Below are 20,208 nucleotides of genomic sequence, written 5' to 3'. Positions count from 1 at the left end.
CTCAGACCCGACCAAGTAAACACAGAGACTTATATTGCTTATAAACTGTATGGCCGTGGCAGGCTTCTTGCTAACTGTTCTTACAGCTTAAATTAATCCATTTCTATAAATCTATACCTTGCCACGTGGCTCATGGCTTACCGGCATCTTCATATGCTGTTTGTCATCGTGGCGGCTGGCAATGTCTCTCTCTCAGCCTTCCACTTCCCAGCTTTATTCTCCTCCTTGTCCCGCCTATATTTCCTGCCTGGCCACTGGCCAATCAGTGATTTATTTATTGACCAATCAGCAACACACTTGACATACAGACCATCCCACAGCAGAAGTGAGGTAGCTGGGCTAAGAGCCAATGAGAAGGCAGAACAGCAAGGCAATAAAGATGCAGGTTAGACAGGAAGAAGCTCTCGATGGGGGAGCTACAGCGGCATGGTGAGCTAAGGTTAGCTGGTGGCTCTCACTATTTCCCTGATCTCTTCGGTTATTACCCCTGTATTTGGCTTTGTGTTTCTTAATTAATAAAACTGTATAGAAATCTGTCTACAGTAAGGACTCCAATCAATGATGTCTCCTTTGGAGATATTAGCACTCAAGTTTTCTCACTCTTACACTGTTGGCAATGTACCCAGTCAGATTCCTTGTTGATAACCCTCATCTCTCAGAAAGGTAGATTTATGGAACTAGTAGCATTAATCTCCTATCCTTTAAAACCAGATGCATGAAGCATATAAAGCTTATTCCAATAATCTTGGGTAGTATTGACTATGGATAGCCATATATTATAAGTTGTATTTAGGCACTGAATTCCATTTCCCATGCAAATAGGAATTCCTTGTACTCCAACTGTAGTTGTCAATCACTTTACCCCCCTCCATTGGCTGAGCAGGACCTCAGTTGTCATAAGGACCAGGTAGCCAAGAAGATTAACCATTATAGGAATATTCATATCTGCCCAACTTACTGCTAAGTTAATTGGAGGATTGGGGATAAAGGCCCAATAATTACGATACATCCCTTTTATCTGCATTGTTGCCATGGAAAGCATGGCAAGAAATGTTTGTAGCATTCAGAGGCTTGTGAGTCATGTGAAGTATCATCTCTCATTTGTCGCACAAAATCTTAAGCTGTCCCCAGATGAGAGGATTAGTTATTTGTTGCAAAAGTCTCCTGTGTCTTGACTTTGGCAGAGGCATCCCTGAATCTGCAGCATCTTGGAGATGTCTCTTGCTCATGGCAGATTTTTATCAATTTCGATGGAATCTACAATTTATTATCTCCTGTGGAAGCATAAGCATAACCTCGGCCTTATTTAACACTTCCCCTGGGCTATTTTGATGTTAAAACATTTATAATACATGGGCTGACTCAATTCAGCAATTCTTTCCATAACTCAATGTTTTTTGTGTTTCATTAGCATTTAAAAAAAATTAAAATTAGTAAGGCATTATGCAGTCTATCTCTGGGGGTCCTCATATCCCCCTTCTGTTTAGCAAGCATCTCTTTTAGAATGTGATTAAATATTTCAAAAATTGCTTGTCCTGTAGGTTTGTATGGTATCCTGGTAACACGTTTTATCTTGTAACGTGCAAAAAACTGTTTCATTTTACTGGAAGCATAAGCTGGGGCATTATCAGTCTTAAGTTGTGCTGATATGCCCATTACAGCCATTATTTTTAATAAATACATAATTATAGAATCTGCCTTTTCAGAACTTAAGTCAGATGCCCATTGGAACCCAGAATAAATGTCAATGGTATGATGAACATATTTTAGTTTTCCAAACTCTTCTAAATGAAATACATCCATTTGCTAAATTTCATTCCTTTGTGTGCCTTTAGGATTAGTTACTGCAGGTAAAGGAACTTGATTATAAAAAGAACAAGCAAGACAGTTTTTTTTTTATGATTTCCTTAGCTTGTTGTGAACTAATAGAAACTTTTTTCTTTAGCCCTCTACTATTAACATGGTATTTCTTAGTGTAAGAGCCCCAGAAATAGGTGCTCTTTTATTATGCAGGGAAGAATCCATTCAAGGTTTTTTTAAACTGAATTTGCTTACTTTTTAGATATTTGTTAATTTCTCCTAAGGAATTACTACAAGGTCTTTACCAACCATCATTAATCTTCCACAATTGCCTAATTTCAGTATTGGTATAGGGTACCACAATCTCAGCTGGATCCATACCTGACAATTGATGAAATCTTAATCTTCCCTTTATGATTAGTTCAGAAACTTTTTCTATACAGGTTTTTTATTTTTCACTCTGCAAGCTAAGAAAATCCATTCCAAGATATAATCCTCTCTCTGCATGATGAGTCTGTTATGCCCATATTGCAAATACCCACAAAAGACCACCACAGAGACTGAATCCTGTATGTAAAAGCAAAGGGCCTTTATTTTCAAACTCAGAACTTGGATTCTCTGTCTGACACAGAGGTGAGACCAGAGAGCCCAGAGCCCAGGCAGGGTGGGGTATTTTATCATAGCAGGGGTTGGGGTGAGGGGCTTTCTAGGGTTCAGGACCCTGATTGGCTGGCATTTGTCTGGGGGTATAGGAAATGTTTGGAATGTCAGGTATTTTCCTCTCAGATGCAGACCCCACTGGGTGGGGTCAGCTTATGGCTTTTCCTGGGTCCAGGTGTTGCCTGCCAGAAGCTGTGTCTGGGCCTCCAAGCCTGTCATGGCAGCTGTGTGTTCAAGCTGTTTTGCCCCCCCCCAAGTCCAGTGAGGGAATGATTTGAAGGTCAAATTAGTAAAATATACCTCTTTGTGAGGTCTAATCTATCCACACAGGCATTTTGTAATTTTTGTTATACCTGGGTTAATTCCCTTTCAGCCTCAGTTGTTAACTTGCTTGGACTGTTTAAATCTGACTCACCTTGCAAAATTTGAAACAAAGTATTCAATTCTGGGGTAGACAATCCAATTGTAGGCTGCAACCAGTTAATATTATCCAATAATTTTTGAAATCATTAGGAGTCTGTAGTTGATTGTACCTAAGTCTTCCCCTGTCCCACCTGGTCCATAGCCGCTCAGATCCAAGTAAACATACAGAGGCTTATATTAATTAAAACTGTTTGGTCATTAGCTCAGACGTACTACTGACTAGCTCTTACACTTAAACTCAACCCATTTCTGTTAATCTATATGTTGCCACATGTTTCGTGGCTTTACCTGTGTGTCATTACATGCTGCTCCCTGGTCGGGGGGGCTGGCATCTCCTGACTCCTCCTTCCTATTCCCAGAATTCTCCTCTCTCCTTATCCTGCCTATACTTCCTGCCTGGCTACTGGCCAATCAGCATTTTATTTATCAACCAATCAAAACAACACATATTCATAACTCACAACACAGAGCACCATCACCCAACAGTTGATCTCTTCTAATCTGTACCTTTTGCAGCTGGATTTTCTGTTTACTTAATTTATAGCCTAAATAGCTAAGAGAATCTCCTGCATAGTGGCCCCTACTCTAAATTTGGATAGCCTGTCCCATCTTGCCTTTGTACAACTTGTATAACCTATGACATTCCCTTATAATTCTTTCCAATGCTCTTTCCAGGAATATATCCCAATTTAAACATCAATTTATGAGCTGTTTCTGAAATTGTAGAAATATTAATTTGAGCTCCCCATTGTTGTAACAAATATCTCCCCAATAAATTTATGGCTATATCAGTCACATAAGACTTTAATATTCCTTCCTGTCCTACTGGTCCTATATATTTAATTCATTCTACACTCTTGTTTTACTTGAGATAAGATTCCAGTGCCTACAAATTGAGTGGAGATTTCTTGTAAAGGACAGTTGGGATCCCAAGATTCTTGTGAAGTTATAGATACATCAGTATCAGAATCCAATAATCCATCAATTTCAATCACATTTAATTTTATTCTTAATTTAGGCCATTTATCATTGATAACTGTTTGCCAAAACTCCTTTTTTCCTGTACTTCCAAAGCCTCCCGTTCTACATATAGGGGCCACTTTGCCTTTAAGATATGGAAGCAACAATAATTAAGCAGTTCTATCACCAGTTTCTACTTCCATGGTTCTTTTTACATATGCCATCTATAAAAAGCATTAAAGACAATCAATATAGGATTTTAAGAGGTAACTTTAGGCAATACTCTGGAGTATTTTTATAAAATATTAAAAAGAGGATCCCTTTTTATAGATCCCAAGTAACATGTTAATGCAACTTGCCAACCATCAATAGCATGTACCAAACAATCCACCTGCATTCCATTCAGTGGAAAAACAACTTCCATAAGCTCTCCATCGACAAAATCTCACATTCCATGAGCTTTCACCTTAGTAATCATATTATCTACTAGTCTAACAACCCATTCTGTTTCAGGTGTTACATTTCTATAGAATTTAACCAAGAATTTCTAAAAAGCAACTTAAAGAGCAAAGCCAAATTATCAGTAATGATCAACAGTCAAGAGCATACCCAATATATAGTTTAAAATTATGAATCCTGTTCCTTTAGTTTATCTACCATAAAATTCAAACATTCATCCAAACATTTTTAGACAATTAATGAAGAGAACGCCCTCTATACAATGAATGATTAATATCTCTGGGAATTCAAACAGCATTGACTTAGCTTTCCATGTCCTGACTGCAACCATTCTTCACCAGAATTTGGGCCTGTTTAAACTTCCTCTTTCTCCCATTAAGGGACTACAAATAATGAGTTATTCCCACCATTACGGAAAAACAAAAAACATTTCCCATGAAGGGATTTTAATATTGAGTTATTCCCACTCCGAGGGAAAAATAAAAAACATTTAAACCAACATTAAGTAAACAGACAACAAAAGTCTAAGCTCTGGGCTTGCTGTGCTTGTTCAAGCTGCAGCAGTGAGGCCCACTTATTGATTCTTTATAATTCAGATGCCACTGCTCTGTGCTGGCAGACAGAAAGAGCTCAGAATTTTAGCTATCCTGAAATTTTTATATTAGAGCCTTTTTTTTCTTTAATTTTTCTGGGAAGAGGCTTTTTTCTTTATTTTCTGTTTATGGGGCCTTTTAATCTTTAGGCCTAGTTTCAATATTTTTCCCCTTTTTGCCAGAAAAATTCTTTTTTCTTGATTAAAAATTTCTCCCTTTTTCATTGAGAAATTTCCTTTTCTTCTCTTTTTTATTGGGAAGATTTCCTTTTTTTATTTTCTTTCTTTCCTTTTTCTCTATTGAGAAAGTTCTTTTTTCTTGATTTATTTCCTGTCTCAGGAGCCATTCTATTTCTATCTTTAAATACACACAAACACACACACACACACACACACACACACACACACACACACACACACGCAGAGAGACACACACAGAGATCACCATAAGTCTATTCCTCAATCACGCTCCACCTTATTGTTTGAAACGGGTTACTTACTGAATCTGGAACATACCAGTTGGCTAGACTGGTTGGACCACAAGGCTCCTTGATCCTCTTGTCTCTGCCTTCAAGTTCTGCTATTGCAAGCATGCACTGTGAGGCTAGCTTTTTACATGAAAACAAGGTATCCCAACTCAGATCTTCATGTTTATGCAGTGAGCATTTAACCCACTGAAACATTTCCCCAGCCTTCTCTACCAGGTTATTTTTTTATTGTTTTTGAGCCAGAGTTGGAGTTTATTAAAAATAGAAAGGCACCTGAGAAATAAGTAAAGCATACCCAAGGACACAAATGCTTCCAAGTAGTAATTTACTTTAATTTTTTATTATTATGTGCATGTGTTCTTGTGTGTATATGTAGGTGCATATGTGCGTGCATATGTGCGTGTGTGTGTGTGTGTGTGTGTGTGTGTGTGTGTGTGTGTGTGTGTATACTTGAGACCTGAGGCTGACATGGGCTGTCTTCATCTATTGCTATATACCTTTAAAATCTCTCATGATTTAAATGTTTTAGCAATTTCACACATGTACACAATGCATAGGTGACCACTTTAATGCCCTGTCCTTACTACTCCTCTATCCTCCCTCTGCACTGATCTCTTTCTCACATTCATGGCTATTTGTTTCATTTTTGTGACCTGAAATTCATCAGAGCTATCTGTGTGGCCTTCGGTTTAAAGGTTTCCATAGGAGTCGTATGGGTTCAGCAGTGTGTATACAACTGAAGACAATAATTCCCCTTCTCTCAGAGTCTATCAATGGCCTGTGGTTCAGTAATAGAGGGTAGGGCTCCTTGAACTTAACCACTTTTCTTGACTGATTGATGACAGGGCTGGGTTTGTGTGGACCCAGTGCAGGAAACTATGGTTGCAATGAGGTAATGACTGCAATGGCACTTCCTAGCTTTTTGTTTTACAGATAACTTTTATTTAATTTTTTTCCCTTTCACTGAAAATATATTTTTTCTCACATAATATATCCTGATCATGGTTTTCCCTCCATCTACTCCTCCCAGTTCCTCCCCAACTCTCCTCCCATCCAAATCCACTCCCTTTCTGTCTCTCATTAGAAAACAAACATGTAGATGAATTTCTAAACAGTCTTATTAAATAAGAAACACAGAACCAAATACAGGGGTAATAGCTGAAGAGATCAGAGAAATAGCAAAGAGCCACTGACTAGCTTTAACTTACCACCATGCCACAGCTTCCCAAGAGAGAGCTTCTTCCTGTCTAACCTGCACTTTTATTGCCTTCCTATTCTGTGTTCTCATTGGATCTAAGCCCAGCCACATCACTTCCTCATCACTGCCTGTCTATACAGACCTCCAGGTCTCTATGGTTGGTACTGGGATTAAAGGCATGTGTCACCATGCTTGACTGTGTCCTTGACCACACAGAGACTCTGTGTGCCATGTGATTGGATTAAGGGCATGTGCTACCACCGCCTGACTTCTGTTTATGGCTTGCCATGTGACCTCTGATCTCCAGGCAAACTTTATTTATTAATATACAAATAAAATATCACATTTCAGCACAAATAAAATATCACCACACAAACAGGCTTATAAGGGATAATAATAAAACAAAATAAGATATAGCAAAAGCTAACATTGGAATTGGACAAAGCAAGCAAACACAAGGAAAATAGACCAAGAAAAGGCATAGGAATCAGAGACCCACTCGTTCACACACTCAGGAATCTCATAAAAACACTAAACTGGAAGCCATAGTGTATATATATGCAGAAGACCAGGTGCAGATCTGTGCTAGCTTGTGTATACTACCTCAGTGTCTCTGAGTTCATATGTGCATAAATACTGTTGATTTTGAGGGCCTTGTTTTCTTATATCGTCCATCCCCCTCTGGTGCTTACACTCTTTCTGCCCCCTCTTTTACAGGGTTGCCTGAGCCCTGGTGGGAAGAATTTGATGGAGACATCCTATTTAGGACCAAGTGTTCTAAGGTCTTTCACTCTGTGTAATGTCTGGCTGTGGGTCCCTGAATCTGTTCCTGTCTGCTACAAGAAGAAACTTCTCTGATGACGGCTGAGCAAGGCACTAACCTATATGTATAGCAGAATGTCCTTAGGAGTCATTATAGTGCTATGTTTTGTCTTTTGTTTTTTAGACCAATAGTACTTGGTTTTACCCTAGGTCCCTGAGCTATCTAGTCTTTGCTTCTTGGTCACCCAAGCAGTGTCTGGTATGGGTTCCATCTTGTGGATATTGGTTGGTTACTCCCACAAGTTTTGTGCCACTGTTGCCTTAGCATATTTTGCTGACAGAACACTATTGTAGACCAGAGTGTTTGTGGCTGGCATGGTGCTTCCACTTCTCTTTTGATAGCCTACAGAGTACCTTCCTGTGCCAAAGATGGTAGAATGTAGGGGTTCTATGAAGGTACCAACTCAACTTCTCCATGTTCAGTGATTTGTGTAGGTGTTGTCTTTAGCAATGGAGCCTTGCTGTTAGGTTGTGGAGTGCAACCCATAGTCTTGGCAACAGCCTGGGTTGTTTGGGGATTCCCATGGAACCCTTTTTGTCTACAACTCAATTAGAAGTAACTCAGTCCCAGTCCTAAAAACTTTATTTGGTGACAAGAGATGGCCAGATGGGACTCTGCCTCCCTCATTATTTGGCGATCTCATGTAGATTGCCTTCATAATATGTGTATGTTTTAGGAAGCTGTTACTGTATTAGGTTTCAAATGGCCCTTAATTTTAGCAGTTTCTCCACATTTTACCTCCATTGTTCCCCTCTCCAATACCCATTTGATTCTTCCACCTCCATCTATCCATTACTATCTATTCTATTTTCCTTTCCTATCTGTCCCCCGACCCACCAGTCCCTTGGTCTGTACCCTCTATGGTTCTATGGATTGTAGCTTGGTTATCATTTACTCAACAGACAGTATTCTTATATAAGTGAATGCATACCATATCTGTCTTTCTAGGTCTTAGATACCTCACTCAGGATGATTTTTTTCTAGTTCCATTCATTTACCTGTAAATTTCATGATGCCATTTTTTATAATTCAGCTGAGTAAATACTCCATTCTGTAAATGTACCTTCTGTTGAAGGACATCTAGGTTATTTCCAATTTTTGGCTGTATGAATGGAGTAGCAATTAACATTCCTAACTCTTAACTGTTAGGTCAGGATTGATCGAGATAGCATCAAAATGAAAGAGGAGACCGCCCTTTACAGAAGCAGATTGTTCTTTAATCAGAATGATGAAGGGCGGTGATTGCTGTGGTACTGGAGGCTATGCGCCAGCATACTGCAGCCTTTATAGGCAGAAAAGGGATCTTTGGGGTGGGAAGATTTTGCCTGAAGACATAGTTTCTGCTTTCCCAGGCTTATAAATATTGATGCAGGTCCTTATCACATTGGCATCCTTTCTAGTTTTCCTGATAGGTCCCAATGACATTAAAGGCATGTTAACTCTTCCTACTGGGAATTTCTCAGGCCACCTGAAACTTTTAGTTTATTGTGGTGGTATTGTGTTCCCCAAATTATTGTGCACCCTAATAAATTTATCTGGGGTCAGAGACAGAACAGCCACTAGATACAAAGGCTAGAAAATGGTGGCACTCACACCTTTAATCCTAGCACTCCAGAGGTAGAAATCCCTCTGGATCTCTGTGAGTTCAAGGCCACATTGGAAACGGCCAGGCATGGTGACACACGCCTTTAATCCCAGAAAGCGTGCCTTTAATCCCAGGGAGTGGTGGTAAAGAAAGCAGAAAGGTATATAAGCCTTTAATCCCAGGGAGTGGTGGTAAAGAAAGCAGAAAGCAGAAAGGTATATAAGGCATGAGGACCAGAAACTAGAAGCATTTGGCTGGTTAAGCTTCAGGCTTTCGAGCAGCACAGTTCAGCTGAGAGCCATTGGGATGAGGACACAGAGGCTTCCAGTCTGAGGAAACAAGATCAGCTGAGAAGTTGGCCAGGTGAGGTTAACTGTGGCTTGTTCTGTCTCTCTGATCTTCCAGTGTTCACCCCAATAATTGGCTCCAGGTTTGATTTTATTAATAAGAAATTTTAAGATTCCTGCTACAGTTTATCCACCCTGTCATTCCAGACCCTGAGGACAGGTAAAAGGAAGGCAGGTGATGTATTCTCTCACTGGCTGCTTCCTGCAGGATAAAGGTTGGGCCAGATTCTGTTCCCAGGGTCTAAAGGGACATCAGTTGGTTTGACTTCATGTAGCAGGAGGAGAGTTTTAAGTTGATCAGCTGTAGTGGATCATGTGATTGCCTTCATGCACCCGCAGAGAAACCTTTAAAAATAGTTAATTAGACAGAGGGCCGTCATGAGTAAGATGAGACCAAAGATTAGGGAACTGACCTAGTAGGGGACCTAACAAGGGCAGCCATCATCCATATTTGGACTTAGTGATGACAGTTATTTGATCCAGGAGTAACTTCTGTAAAACATGTAAAAGGCAGGATAAAAAACTAAGTATGATGATAGCAAGGAGAAAAGGAGTGGGAGGGGACAAAAGCCTATTCAGGAGGAGACATCACTGCCTTTTTTTTTTTCCTTTGGTCTGGTCCCTGAGTCTTTGGACCCAATCTCAAACCAGTTTGGATTTCTTGGTGAATAAGCAGCATTGTTCCTGGAGGAGGGCACAAATCATACATTTAGCAGTAGTCAGGAACATTTAGTCCTCTTTTATTTGGGAGTTGGTCCTGAAGGATGTTAAAATGTTCTGGAACTTCTTTAAGTTTTTCTGAGAGCTGTTGAGACAAAGGAGGTTAATTGATGCCAAGAATTCCTCAGTCCAGCTGTTTTAGCTCTGATTCCTGAAAAGATGCCCAGAGGAGTAAGAAGAGGGATGAGTTTGATGGGCCATTAGTCCCTTTTCAGAGGTCACCTGAATTGCTTTTAGAAATTTTGGGGCACAGACCTCTATAACTGTTTTGTAGTTGGAGAAATAGGCAATGTAGAAAAAAGGGCAACACATAGGGCAACTCAGAGGAGGGTCAATCTAAGGGACCACAATAAAAATTAATAGATGGTAAAGAGTCAGAAAATAAGACATCCATTTGATGACAGTGTGCATCCTTGGAGTGTGTTGTGTGAGTGTGTTAGCATCTGTAACATACAGAAAGTGAGATTGTTAGGAATACTATAATTGTTACTGTGATGGCTATTCTTAGTTGTCAACTTGACTACATCTGGAATGAACTACAATCCAGAAATGGAGGACACACCTGTGAGATTCTTAGCTTGGTTTGAAGTGGGTGGATCCACTTCTAGTTCAGACTTTTGAGGTAGGAAAACATGTGCCTTTGATATAGATCTTGAGGTGGGAAGACACTAGTGTGGGCCACACCTTCTGCTGGAAGCCTATATACGGACATGGAGAAAGGAAGCTTTTGCTCTTTGTATGCTTGTCCTAGCCTTGCTAGCACATCCATTCCTTCACTGGCATTAGAGTCTACTTTTTCAGGATCCCAGCATATACTGAAGATCAGCTTGGATGTCCAGCCTTGTGGAGTGAGCAACTACTGGATTCTTGGACTTTTCATTCACAGTTAGCCATTGTTGGATTAGCTGGATTGCAGCCTGTAAGTCATTCCAATAAATGCCTATATGTATAGGCAGGCAGGCAGGCACACACACACACACACACACACACACACACACACACACACACATTTAGAAAGGGAGATTCAATCTGTAAGTTATGTTACTCTAGAGAACCCTGACTAATACAATTACTGAGAGTATAGTTAAGAAAATACTTTGGGCAATTTTGTCTTTATTAGAGAAAGAGAACGTATAAGAAACCCATCTAAAGAACCTTTGGCAGGCTTTTTCAGGGGTGTTAGCAAGACTACTTACTTTTGTCAATGTTGCCCATTACAAAATGTACCTCCTTTTCTTTATTCATTCCTCGGTTGAGGGACATCTAGATTGTTTCCAGATAGGCTATTATGAGTAAAGCAGCAGTAAACATGGTTGAGTAAATGTCCTTGTAAGACAATTGGTTTGGTAGAAGAGCTTCAAGCATTTTTTCTTTTCTTTCTTTCTTTTTTTTTTTTTCAGGCATGAGTTCAAAATCAGCCATTGGGTCTCCTCTATTACAACCTTGTGAAGAACATTAAGAGACAAAGTTAATATGAAAAATTGGTTAACATCAGTTTTGTTTAATAAGATGAAATGCAATTGTACAACTGGCTGGACCATGTATCAGAGCTCTGTAGATGGATAACGTAACCATGTAGTCAGCTGTTTGTTACATCAGACTCCTGCGTAATGAACAAGCACCAGGAAGATTTGTAAGAGAAATGAGTTAAAGTCAGCGTCTAAATGACAATTTAAAAGAGACAGAATCCTGTTAAACCATTTTTATAGGAATGTCAAGCAACATTCCAAAGATACCACTTGAACTAGCCTGCTCTAAAGTTTCTACCACCTGCCCTGGGAACTGTTCTTGAGCTAACCTATTCAAAAATTTCACCCACCTGCCATGAAGCCATCAACTTGATTCCACCTTCTATCATATTAGCTTGGGAGACATTTAGGATCCATGGCACAACATAGCTGTTCTTCCTTTAGATACTTTCCTCCACACCTGGTTGTTCTGTCTTACTGCACCATCTCCATCTCCGTCCTGGTATACATGATTCTGGTTGAGTTTCTTGCTGCTGCTTTTCCACTATAGTTGCTTCATTTGTTGTGCTTTATTTTAACCAAATCTGTATACTGAGTCCTAAATATTTGGTCATTCCAAAATGTGATGTACCACAAACAGAAATGCCGTACTGTATATCCAAAAGACAGGAAGAAACAAAGGGCATAAAGTCAGTAATTAATAATTGTAATGTTGATATATTGAAATGGTAACTAACATACTGAATTTCTTTGAAATTAGCACTTAGTTGCAATCACATGTTGAAATGGTAACATTACTGTCATTCAATAACTTAGTAACTAAAGAATTGTAAATAACTATTTGTGTTAGCTGTGGCGATATATTGTGTCCCCCAATATATTGTGTACCCTAATAAAACTTACTGGGGTCAGAGAACAGAACAGCCACTAGACATAGAGGCCAGACAATGATGGCACACACCTTTAATCTCAGCACTTGAGATTTCATGTCTTGCTTGGGAAAGATACACGCCTTTAATCCCAGAAGTTATGGTCAGAAGTAGAAAGGTATGTAAGGCATGAGGACCAGGAACTGGAGGCTTTTAAGCTTTTAGGCTTTTAGCAGCAGTTTAGCTGAGATCCATTTGGGCGAGGATTCAGAAGCTTTCAGTCTGAGGATTCCTGGAAACAGGATCGGATGAGGAGTTGTGGAAGTGAGGTTGGCTGTGGCTTGTTCTGTTTCTCTGATCTTTCAGCTTTCACCCCAATATCTGGCTCCAGGTTTTTTCTATTAATAAGATTGTTTAGAAATTCGTGTTATAGTAGCATTTTCTTGTTGCAATAAAATGGGCAATAAAATTTTAAAGATGTAGTAAGAAAAAGTGAACATAATGAGTTTATACTGTTTCTGTTTTTGAAAGTTAACATACTGGATTTCAGAGCTACTCAGTAAAGATGGTTACGATTAATTGGATTTCAGGTCATTGGGATGGTACAGTAAGTACAATCATTGGGTTTGACCACGTGAATGTCATGGTGGAAAGAGAGAATGGATTTCCAAGGATTGGCCTCTGTCTTCCACAAGCATTCCATGGGATTGATGCCTCTGTACTCACACACATCACACACATCACGCAAACACACACGCACACATACACATACACAAATACACAATGCACACAGATAATACAAGTAATAGTAATAAATTAAAATTAAACTGAATTTGTTTCATGATACCTATTGAAATAACAAACAAGGACAACAATAAAAAGTTAACTTAGCAAGTAGTTAAAACCATTTATATTAATTCTGGTTTTGGTGATAAGAAGTGACATTTGATTGTCAGGAAGAAAAAATTATAAGAATATAGTTCACGTATGGTTTCCCTTTTAACATAGTATTTCATACTTTGAAGAAAAATGAAAGTTTAGTGACTTATTTATATCTTTCATATTATTTATACAGACTGTAAAAACCATTAAAATGTCAGTGTAATAAGCAATTGCTTTATATCATTTTCTTGTTAGCATTACATTATTTTTAGCATTTTATATTAAATAAAATGTTATTAAAACTTAAGTTCACTTCTTTTTTCTAACTTTATCTTTTGATTTTTTTTTCATCCTAATGTTGCATTTAGTATATTCTCTGCATATGAAAAGTTTTGTCACACAGCATTCACCCATGTTTAAAGTAGTGACAGAGGTTGGGGTATTAGTGACAGACATCCTCAAGCCAAAAGTGAGGACTAGAAAGGGACAAGTGTTACAAGCTTCTATTAATCTTGAGTCCAACCAGACAGTCTGATGCAGTTAAATTTGAAGGTGTGCGATGATTATTCATATTGAAGGTTTTCTTCTATTTTTAAGGTGCTGCTCTTTAAGTACAAGGCTGTCTTCAGATCCCTTCTTCCATTTTCTTAAATGGAAGTAGACATTAAAGGTTATGGTGATATTTTATTTGTGCTAAAATGTGATTTTATTTGTATGTTAATAAATAAAAGTGCCTGGGGGTCAGAGCTAATAGCAAGCCATTTAGCAGAAGTCTGGCAGTGGTAGCACAGGTCCTTAATCCTGATCACATGACAGGCAGATCTTTGTGTATTCAAGGACACCACCAGCATGGAGACACATGCCTTTAATCTCAATACCAACCATAGAGACCTGAAGGTCTGTATAGACAGGCAGAGATGAGGAGGTCATGTGGTTGGGTTTACAACCAATGAGAAGGCAGAACAGAAAGTCAATAAAAAGACAAACACATGGGAAGTAGGTCTCTTTCTCAGGGGAAGGACGGTGGCAGCGGGTGGTAATAAGGAGGTCTTGGTCTCAGCTCTTAGCTACTGCTCTCTGTCCTCTGAGGCTTTTAACTCTGCATTTGGCTCTGTGTTTCTTATTTAATAAGACCATACAGAATTACATCTACAAAAAGTGGAATTTTTTTTCTACCAAATCATCTTGTATCAGTTGATTGTTGTAGATGATTTAAGAAATTAGAATCCTCATAAAAATTATATGCTCTTAGGAAATGGGACTGATTATTTTAAAAAAAATAACTGATGAATTTGAAAGAGTAAGAAAGGATATTTGGGAGGGTTTGGAGGAAGAAAATGGTAGGGGGGAAATGTTGTAATTATAATTGTTGTGGAGTATCTATCAGAAAAGGATGCTCAAACACAGATTTAAGCCAATAGAAAGTCTTTATTAGCTGGCCTGTGACTACACTGGGTGTTTGGGATCTCAGTGTATCCCTAAGCCTTTCTCAGGATGAACTTTTAATCAGAAAAACCATATCTTGGGTTGACATACTTCAGTTAACAAGAAGAGTTAGCCAAAACCAGAACTATAGAAGCCAAAAAGCAAGGTTAATACACTTAGAGACTTTCCCAGAACTATGGACTTCAATGGATTAGGTCTTTGTTTTAGTTTTGTCACATGGTGCTGTCTACATGCCTAGTTTCACAGCCTGAATGGTACTTCCACCATGGAGTCAGTTGTGCTGAGGTCTGTGGGCCTACTAAGGTCCGGGTGATAAAGATGATAAGCGACGCTGGTTACTGCGCAGAAAGGTCACGAGTATCAGAGCTTTATTAGGAGGAGGAGGGGGCATAGAAAAGAACCAGGCCTGGAAGAGATGCATGTGCAGAGAGCAGAGACAGAGAAAGAGAGACAGTGGGGGGAAGAGATAACAGAACAGAGAGAGGAGGAGGGGTCTGTGTCTGGCTTTTTAAGGGGTCCCACAGGTGGGCTTATGGAGCTACACCATGCATGCTCTGATTGTGTGACCATGCCGAGCGCACATAATCACCAGTGAGCACTGATGATGTAAGATGCAAGACCTCTTGCCTAGCTCCTGAACTGCGCATGTGCAGTCATGCGGCTGGAATGGCGGCAGAATCCCAACACTAGGGCTCTGTTACATTCCCCACAGGTCTTAGTGAATGAGTCAAATTGTGGACTGATCCTGCTATAAAAAGGGTAGTTAGTCCTAAGGACCATTAATTTTACTGAATTCTACAAAATTGGCCATCTAGTTTAAGATGCAGGGCCTGCCATTAATCCAGTCAGAATGATAATTAAAGGCCTATCCAGTGCTGATAGCAGAGTAGTTACCAGGGGGGCTAAGAAGACAGACACTGGTATGAATTATCTGATTTATGTCTTTGTCTCTTTTTTTTTTAGTTTTTTTTGTTGTTGTTTTGATTTGTTTTGTTTTAACCATGGCAAGACTTTTATAAAAATTACTCTTGATCAATTATCATAGAAACAACAGTTTTCCCCCAAGCCGTACATAGTTCCCCTTGTCTCATGAGAAGTAAGTGCTCTCTAATTTTGTAGGACCATTTCAGTAAGGGAATCTGTTGTTTTAACTCAGAAATGGAAACTTTTAATATCTCTAGGTCCTGATCAACCTGTCTACTTAGTTTGGAAAGGAACAGCAGAAGAAAATTTAGTTAAACCAATGGTACATGCCCATCCAGTAGTCTCAGGGGCTTGGGAATATCATCGTTATCCAGATGAATTAACTTCCAAGGCAGAATAGCAGGTACCAAGATAAGGGGAAATGCCTAGGTTAAGTCCTCTAACTTAATTTGGGCTGCCCCCAGTCACAGTGAGTTCTGTCAGTCAATGGGCTGACAGTCTCGTTAGTTCCTATCCCTGTGTAGTACAAGGGCCAGGTGTCTTAAGCATAACTAGCAATCATGGCCTATTTCTCACTGAGAATGATTAACTCTATCCCCAGGGTCCCTTTCTGTGGCATAGAGTCTGATTACCCAGGTTTTTCCCGTTTTCCAAAGGCCAGAATCTTTTGAAGGACTTTTTCAGGAAGCCTCAGTTTCACAAACCCAATTTTTGTAATGGAAACTCACTTGTGTCTGGCAACTAGAGGGCCAAGCTGGAGGACATGCATAGAATTGTTACAAGACATTGAAAATGGGTATTATTATGTAAAGGTCAAGATAGGTACGGGTTTCTGGTCTGTAGTCACACTAGCAATCACCTTCCCTATATCTCTCTTTCTTAGTTCCCAGGTCCAGGCCTGAGGGCTGTGGGGGTTGGAGTATAACCTTGTATTCATACCAAACACAAGTCTCAGGAGGAGGTAGAGGGCCAGGGAGTGCAAGGGCCCAGACTCAATGAAACCTTAATTTCAATGGGTCCATAGTCTTCAGGCAGTCCATTTGGCAACACTGTGTGTGCCTTCCACTTTTTTGTCCTGGGTGTGGTGGATCCATGGTGTAATGCCGGCTACCTTCTCAGCTGTAGGAGTTTAGAGAATCACCATGTAGGGTGATTTCCAAGTTGGTTCCAGAGCCCCATTGGCTACTCACTTGACCCAGACAGTATCACTGGACTTGAACAGAGGGAAACAGGTGGTGGATTCAGAGTTTGGCTGGGTCTCTTGGAAAGTCCAATGAATAGCCTTTATGGGAGGAATGGAGCGTCTATAGTGACTTGAGAAAGGAATGGTTAGAGAGGTTTCCAACTGCTGGTCTTTGAGCCTGGGAAGCAGTGGGGGAGGTCTTCCAAACGTAATCCCATAGCGGGGTAAATCCCTCCCTATATGGTGTTCAGCATGCTGAAGCCAAGCAAAGAAGGAGGCCTATCCATTCTGTTGTAGACTCTAATGAGTTTTGTTAGTTTCTTTTAATGTCCTGTTTATTGTTTTTAACCTTCCCAGAACTCTGATGTCTATGTGCACAATGAAGTGTTCAATCTATCCCTAAAGCTTTAGCTATTAATTGCGAGATTTTGGCTATAAAAGCCAGGCCATTGTCAGACCCCATTGCAATGGGGACCAATTCCTGGAGGAGCTTTTAAGCCACTATTGGAGCAGTGTCAATCCTTGTGGCAAATGCTTCTTCCCACCTGGAAAAGATATCTATAAAAACTAGCAAGTACTTTTATCCTTCCCCAACAGGTCAAATCTTGGTGAATTTAGTTTTCCCAGAATTCTTGGGGGTGTTGGTCTCTCATTTGGACCCCTTCCTGGGTAAGAGCTCTCTGTTTTGGATTTACTTGAACACAAACCTGGTATCTGGCTGTGACATCCCACACTGTGTTGTCCGGTCTAGGTATAACATACCTTGATATGAGAAACTCAGAAAATTTTGTGGACCCCAGATGAGTGGCCTGGTGAAGGTCAGCTCCCAGAGTCCTGCCAGGTGTTTCTTGGAGAGTGATTGTACTGGCTGTTTTTGTGTGTCAAGATAACACAAGCTAGAGTCATCAAAGAGGAAGGAGCCTCGGTTAAGGAAATGCCCCCATGAAATCCAGCAGAAAGCCAGCTTGTGTACCAGGGATAGATCCTGATCCAGTGCCAGGGGTCCCTCAAACAGACCAAGCTATACTGTCTCCCATATGCAGAGAGCCTACTCCTTTCTGGAGCCAATTACCTATGGTATGGACACGCTTACCCTTGATGCAGGGGGTGGGGCTTGGATCTACCTTAACTGAATGTGCCAGGTTCTGCTGACTCCTCATGGGAGGCCTTACCCTTTTGGAGGAGGTGATGGAAGGTGGATTGTAGGGGAGACTGTTGAGCGGGAGGAAGGATGAAAGGGGGATCTGTGGTTGGTATGTAAAATATAAAAATATTATAAATATAAAGAATAATTCAGATAAAAAGATACAATTAATTTTGCCTGCTAGTATTTCTAAGTAATACTGTTAATAATGCTTCTCCATGAATAATACAATTTAAGGAATATTTAACAGTTTTATTTCTTTCATGTAGTTTTCACTTTTGTCTACAACAAGAGTATCCCTGGTTTGGGAAATGAAAAAAAAAATAAGACTAAATATCCTCAGACCTTCACTTAGGAAAGCAAGACAATGGTAATAGCAGGGGAACTTCTTTAAGTGTAGGGAACTAGGAAACAGGTGGTCTGGAACTAGTTTATTGTCCTATCTACATGACAGCCCACGATGTATACCTTCAGCCAGGGACATTTAAAGATCTGTAGGGGATGAACAGTTACATCTCTCAGATAACCCTCATTTTTAGTAGTCAGAATATATCTCCACTTCCCTGAGTTTCATTGAAGTGTATAAAGTGAAGTGAGTTTCCAAGCATGTTTCTCTCTGAAGTCTCCCAAAACAAAGGCTATTTAATTGGCATCAGGCTCTGTAGCTAGAGTTTTCCTGACTGGCCCACAGTCAGGGCAAATCTCTCTCACCTGCCAGTCCCACAGCCACTCAGACCCGACCAAGTAAACACAGAGACTTATGTTGCTTTCAAACTGTATGGCCGTGGCAGGCTTCTTGCTAACTGTTCTTACAGTTTAAATTAATCCATTTCCATTAATCTATGCCTTGCCACATGGCTCTTGGCTTACCGGCATCTTCACATGCTGGTTGTCATGGTGGCGGCTGGCAATGTCTCTCTGACTCAGCCTTCCACTTCCCAGCTTTATTCTCCTCCTTGCCCCGCCTATACTTCCTGCCTAGCCAACAGCCAATCAGTGTTTTATTTATCGACTAATTAGCAACACATTTGCCATACATCCCACAGCACTTCCCCCCCCCTTTTTTTTTTTCAAAAAGGAAGGTTTTAACCTTAACAAAGTAAAATTACATATAATTTGGGAATTTGGGCGTAGCTTCTCTTGCTACTTCCTGCTGGAAGGGGGCGCTGTATCTTATGGGGAAACAAAGAAAATTTTAGAATTATGGAATAGTCCATGAGGCTGTATCGTCTGAGCCAGATGCCTTCAAACCATTCTGGATGTTGGATCATCTGGGCCATGGTGTCATCGGAGATCTTTCAGGGGGTCTTGGCTGGTCAAACCTGATGTATCTTAATCTTGAACAAATCCATAGCCTCTGGCTTTCTGTGGGAACAAAAGAGACTCTTTTCCAAAGCAACATATCCTTATATCCAAATTTTGAAGTCAAGGTATCTTTAAAATATACATTTTGGCATAACTCAACAGCTTTTACAATCAAATGTTTTTCTGCAGTTAAAAATCCCAAAGACAACACAATCCAGATTCACTGTGTAATATCCATTTTTACGTGGCTTTTTTTTATACTACCTTTACTGTCTCTTTAAAGACTTTATTTTTTAAAAACTGTTTATTTCTTTATATAACTGTATATATTCCTTTTTTCTCTTTTTCAAGCCTACGTACATTTTTACATACATTGTAAACTATTACATCTGAATCTGTCTTATTGTGAATCTCTTGCTTTAAACTGCAGCAGCTGTGGCTGCTGGCTCCGCTCACCTCAGCTTCCCAACATGGCTACATTTACCACCAGCTCTGGGAGCTATAGTGGGTCTCTATGCTTTTATCCAAGCAGCGTGTAGCCCAGAAACCTCTTTTTTTTTGTTGTTTTGTACCAACAAATTTTGTACCAAATCCACCATGCAGCTTAATGTGCTATTTGCAGAGGCCTCATTCCCGCCATACTGCAGATCGAGCACACACGCTAGGAACACACAAGTAGCTCAAACCAGTAGCTGCCGCTTATTTGAGAGAGACAATTAGGAGGCTGTTTTTAGCTCCGTTTTAGAATCTTTTTTCTCAGTTTTTAGGTGGAAACTCTTGCCTCCATGTTGGACGCCATTTGTAGCTAGAGTTTTCCTGACTGGCCCACAGTCAGGGCAAATCTCTCTCACCTGCCAGTCCCACAGCCACTCAGACCCGACCAAGTAAACACAGAGACTTATATTGGTTACAAACTGTATGGCTGTGGCAG

This window comes from Peromyscus eremicus, chromosome X, assembly GCF_949786415.1.
Source record: "Peromyscus eremicus chromosome X, PerEre_H2_v1, whole genome shotgun sequence".
Classification (NCBI taxonomy): domain Eukaryota; kingdom Metazoa; phylum Chordata; class Mammalia; order Rodentia; family Cricetidae; genus Peromyscus; species Peromyscus eremicus.
This window is presented reverse-complemented; position numbering follows the sequence as displayed.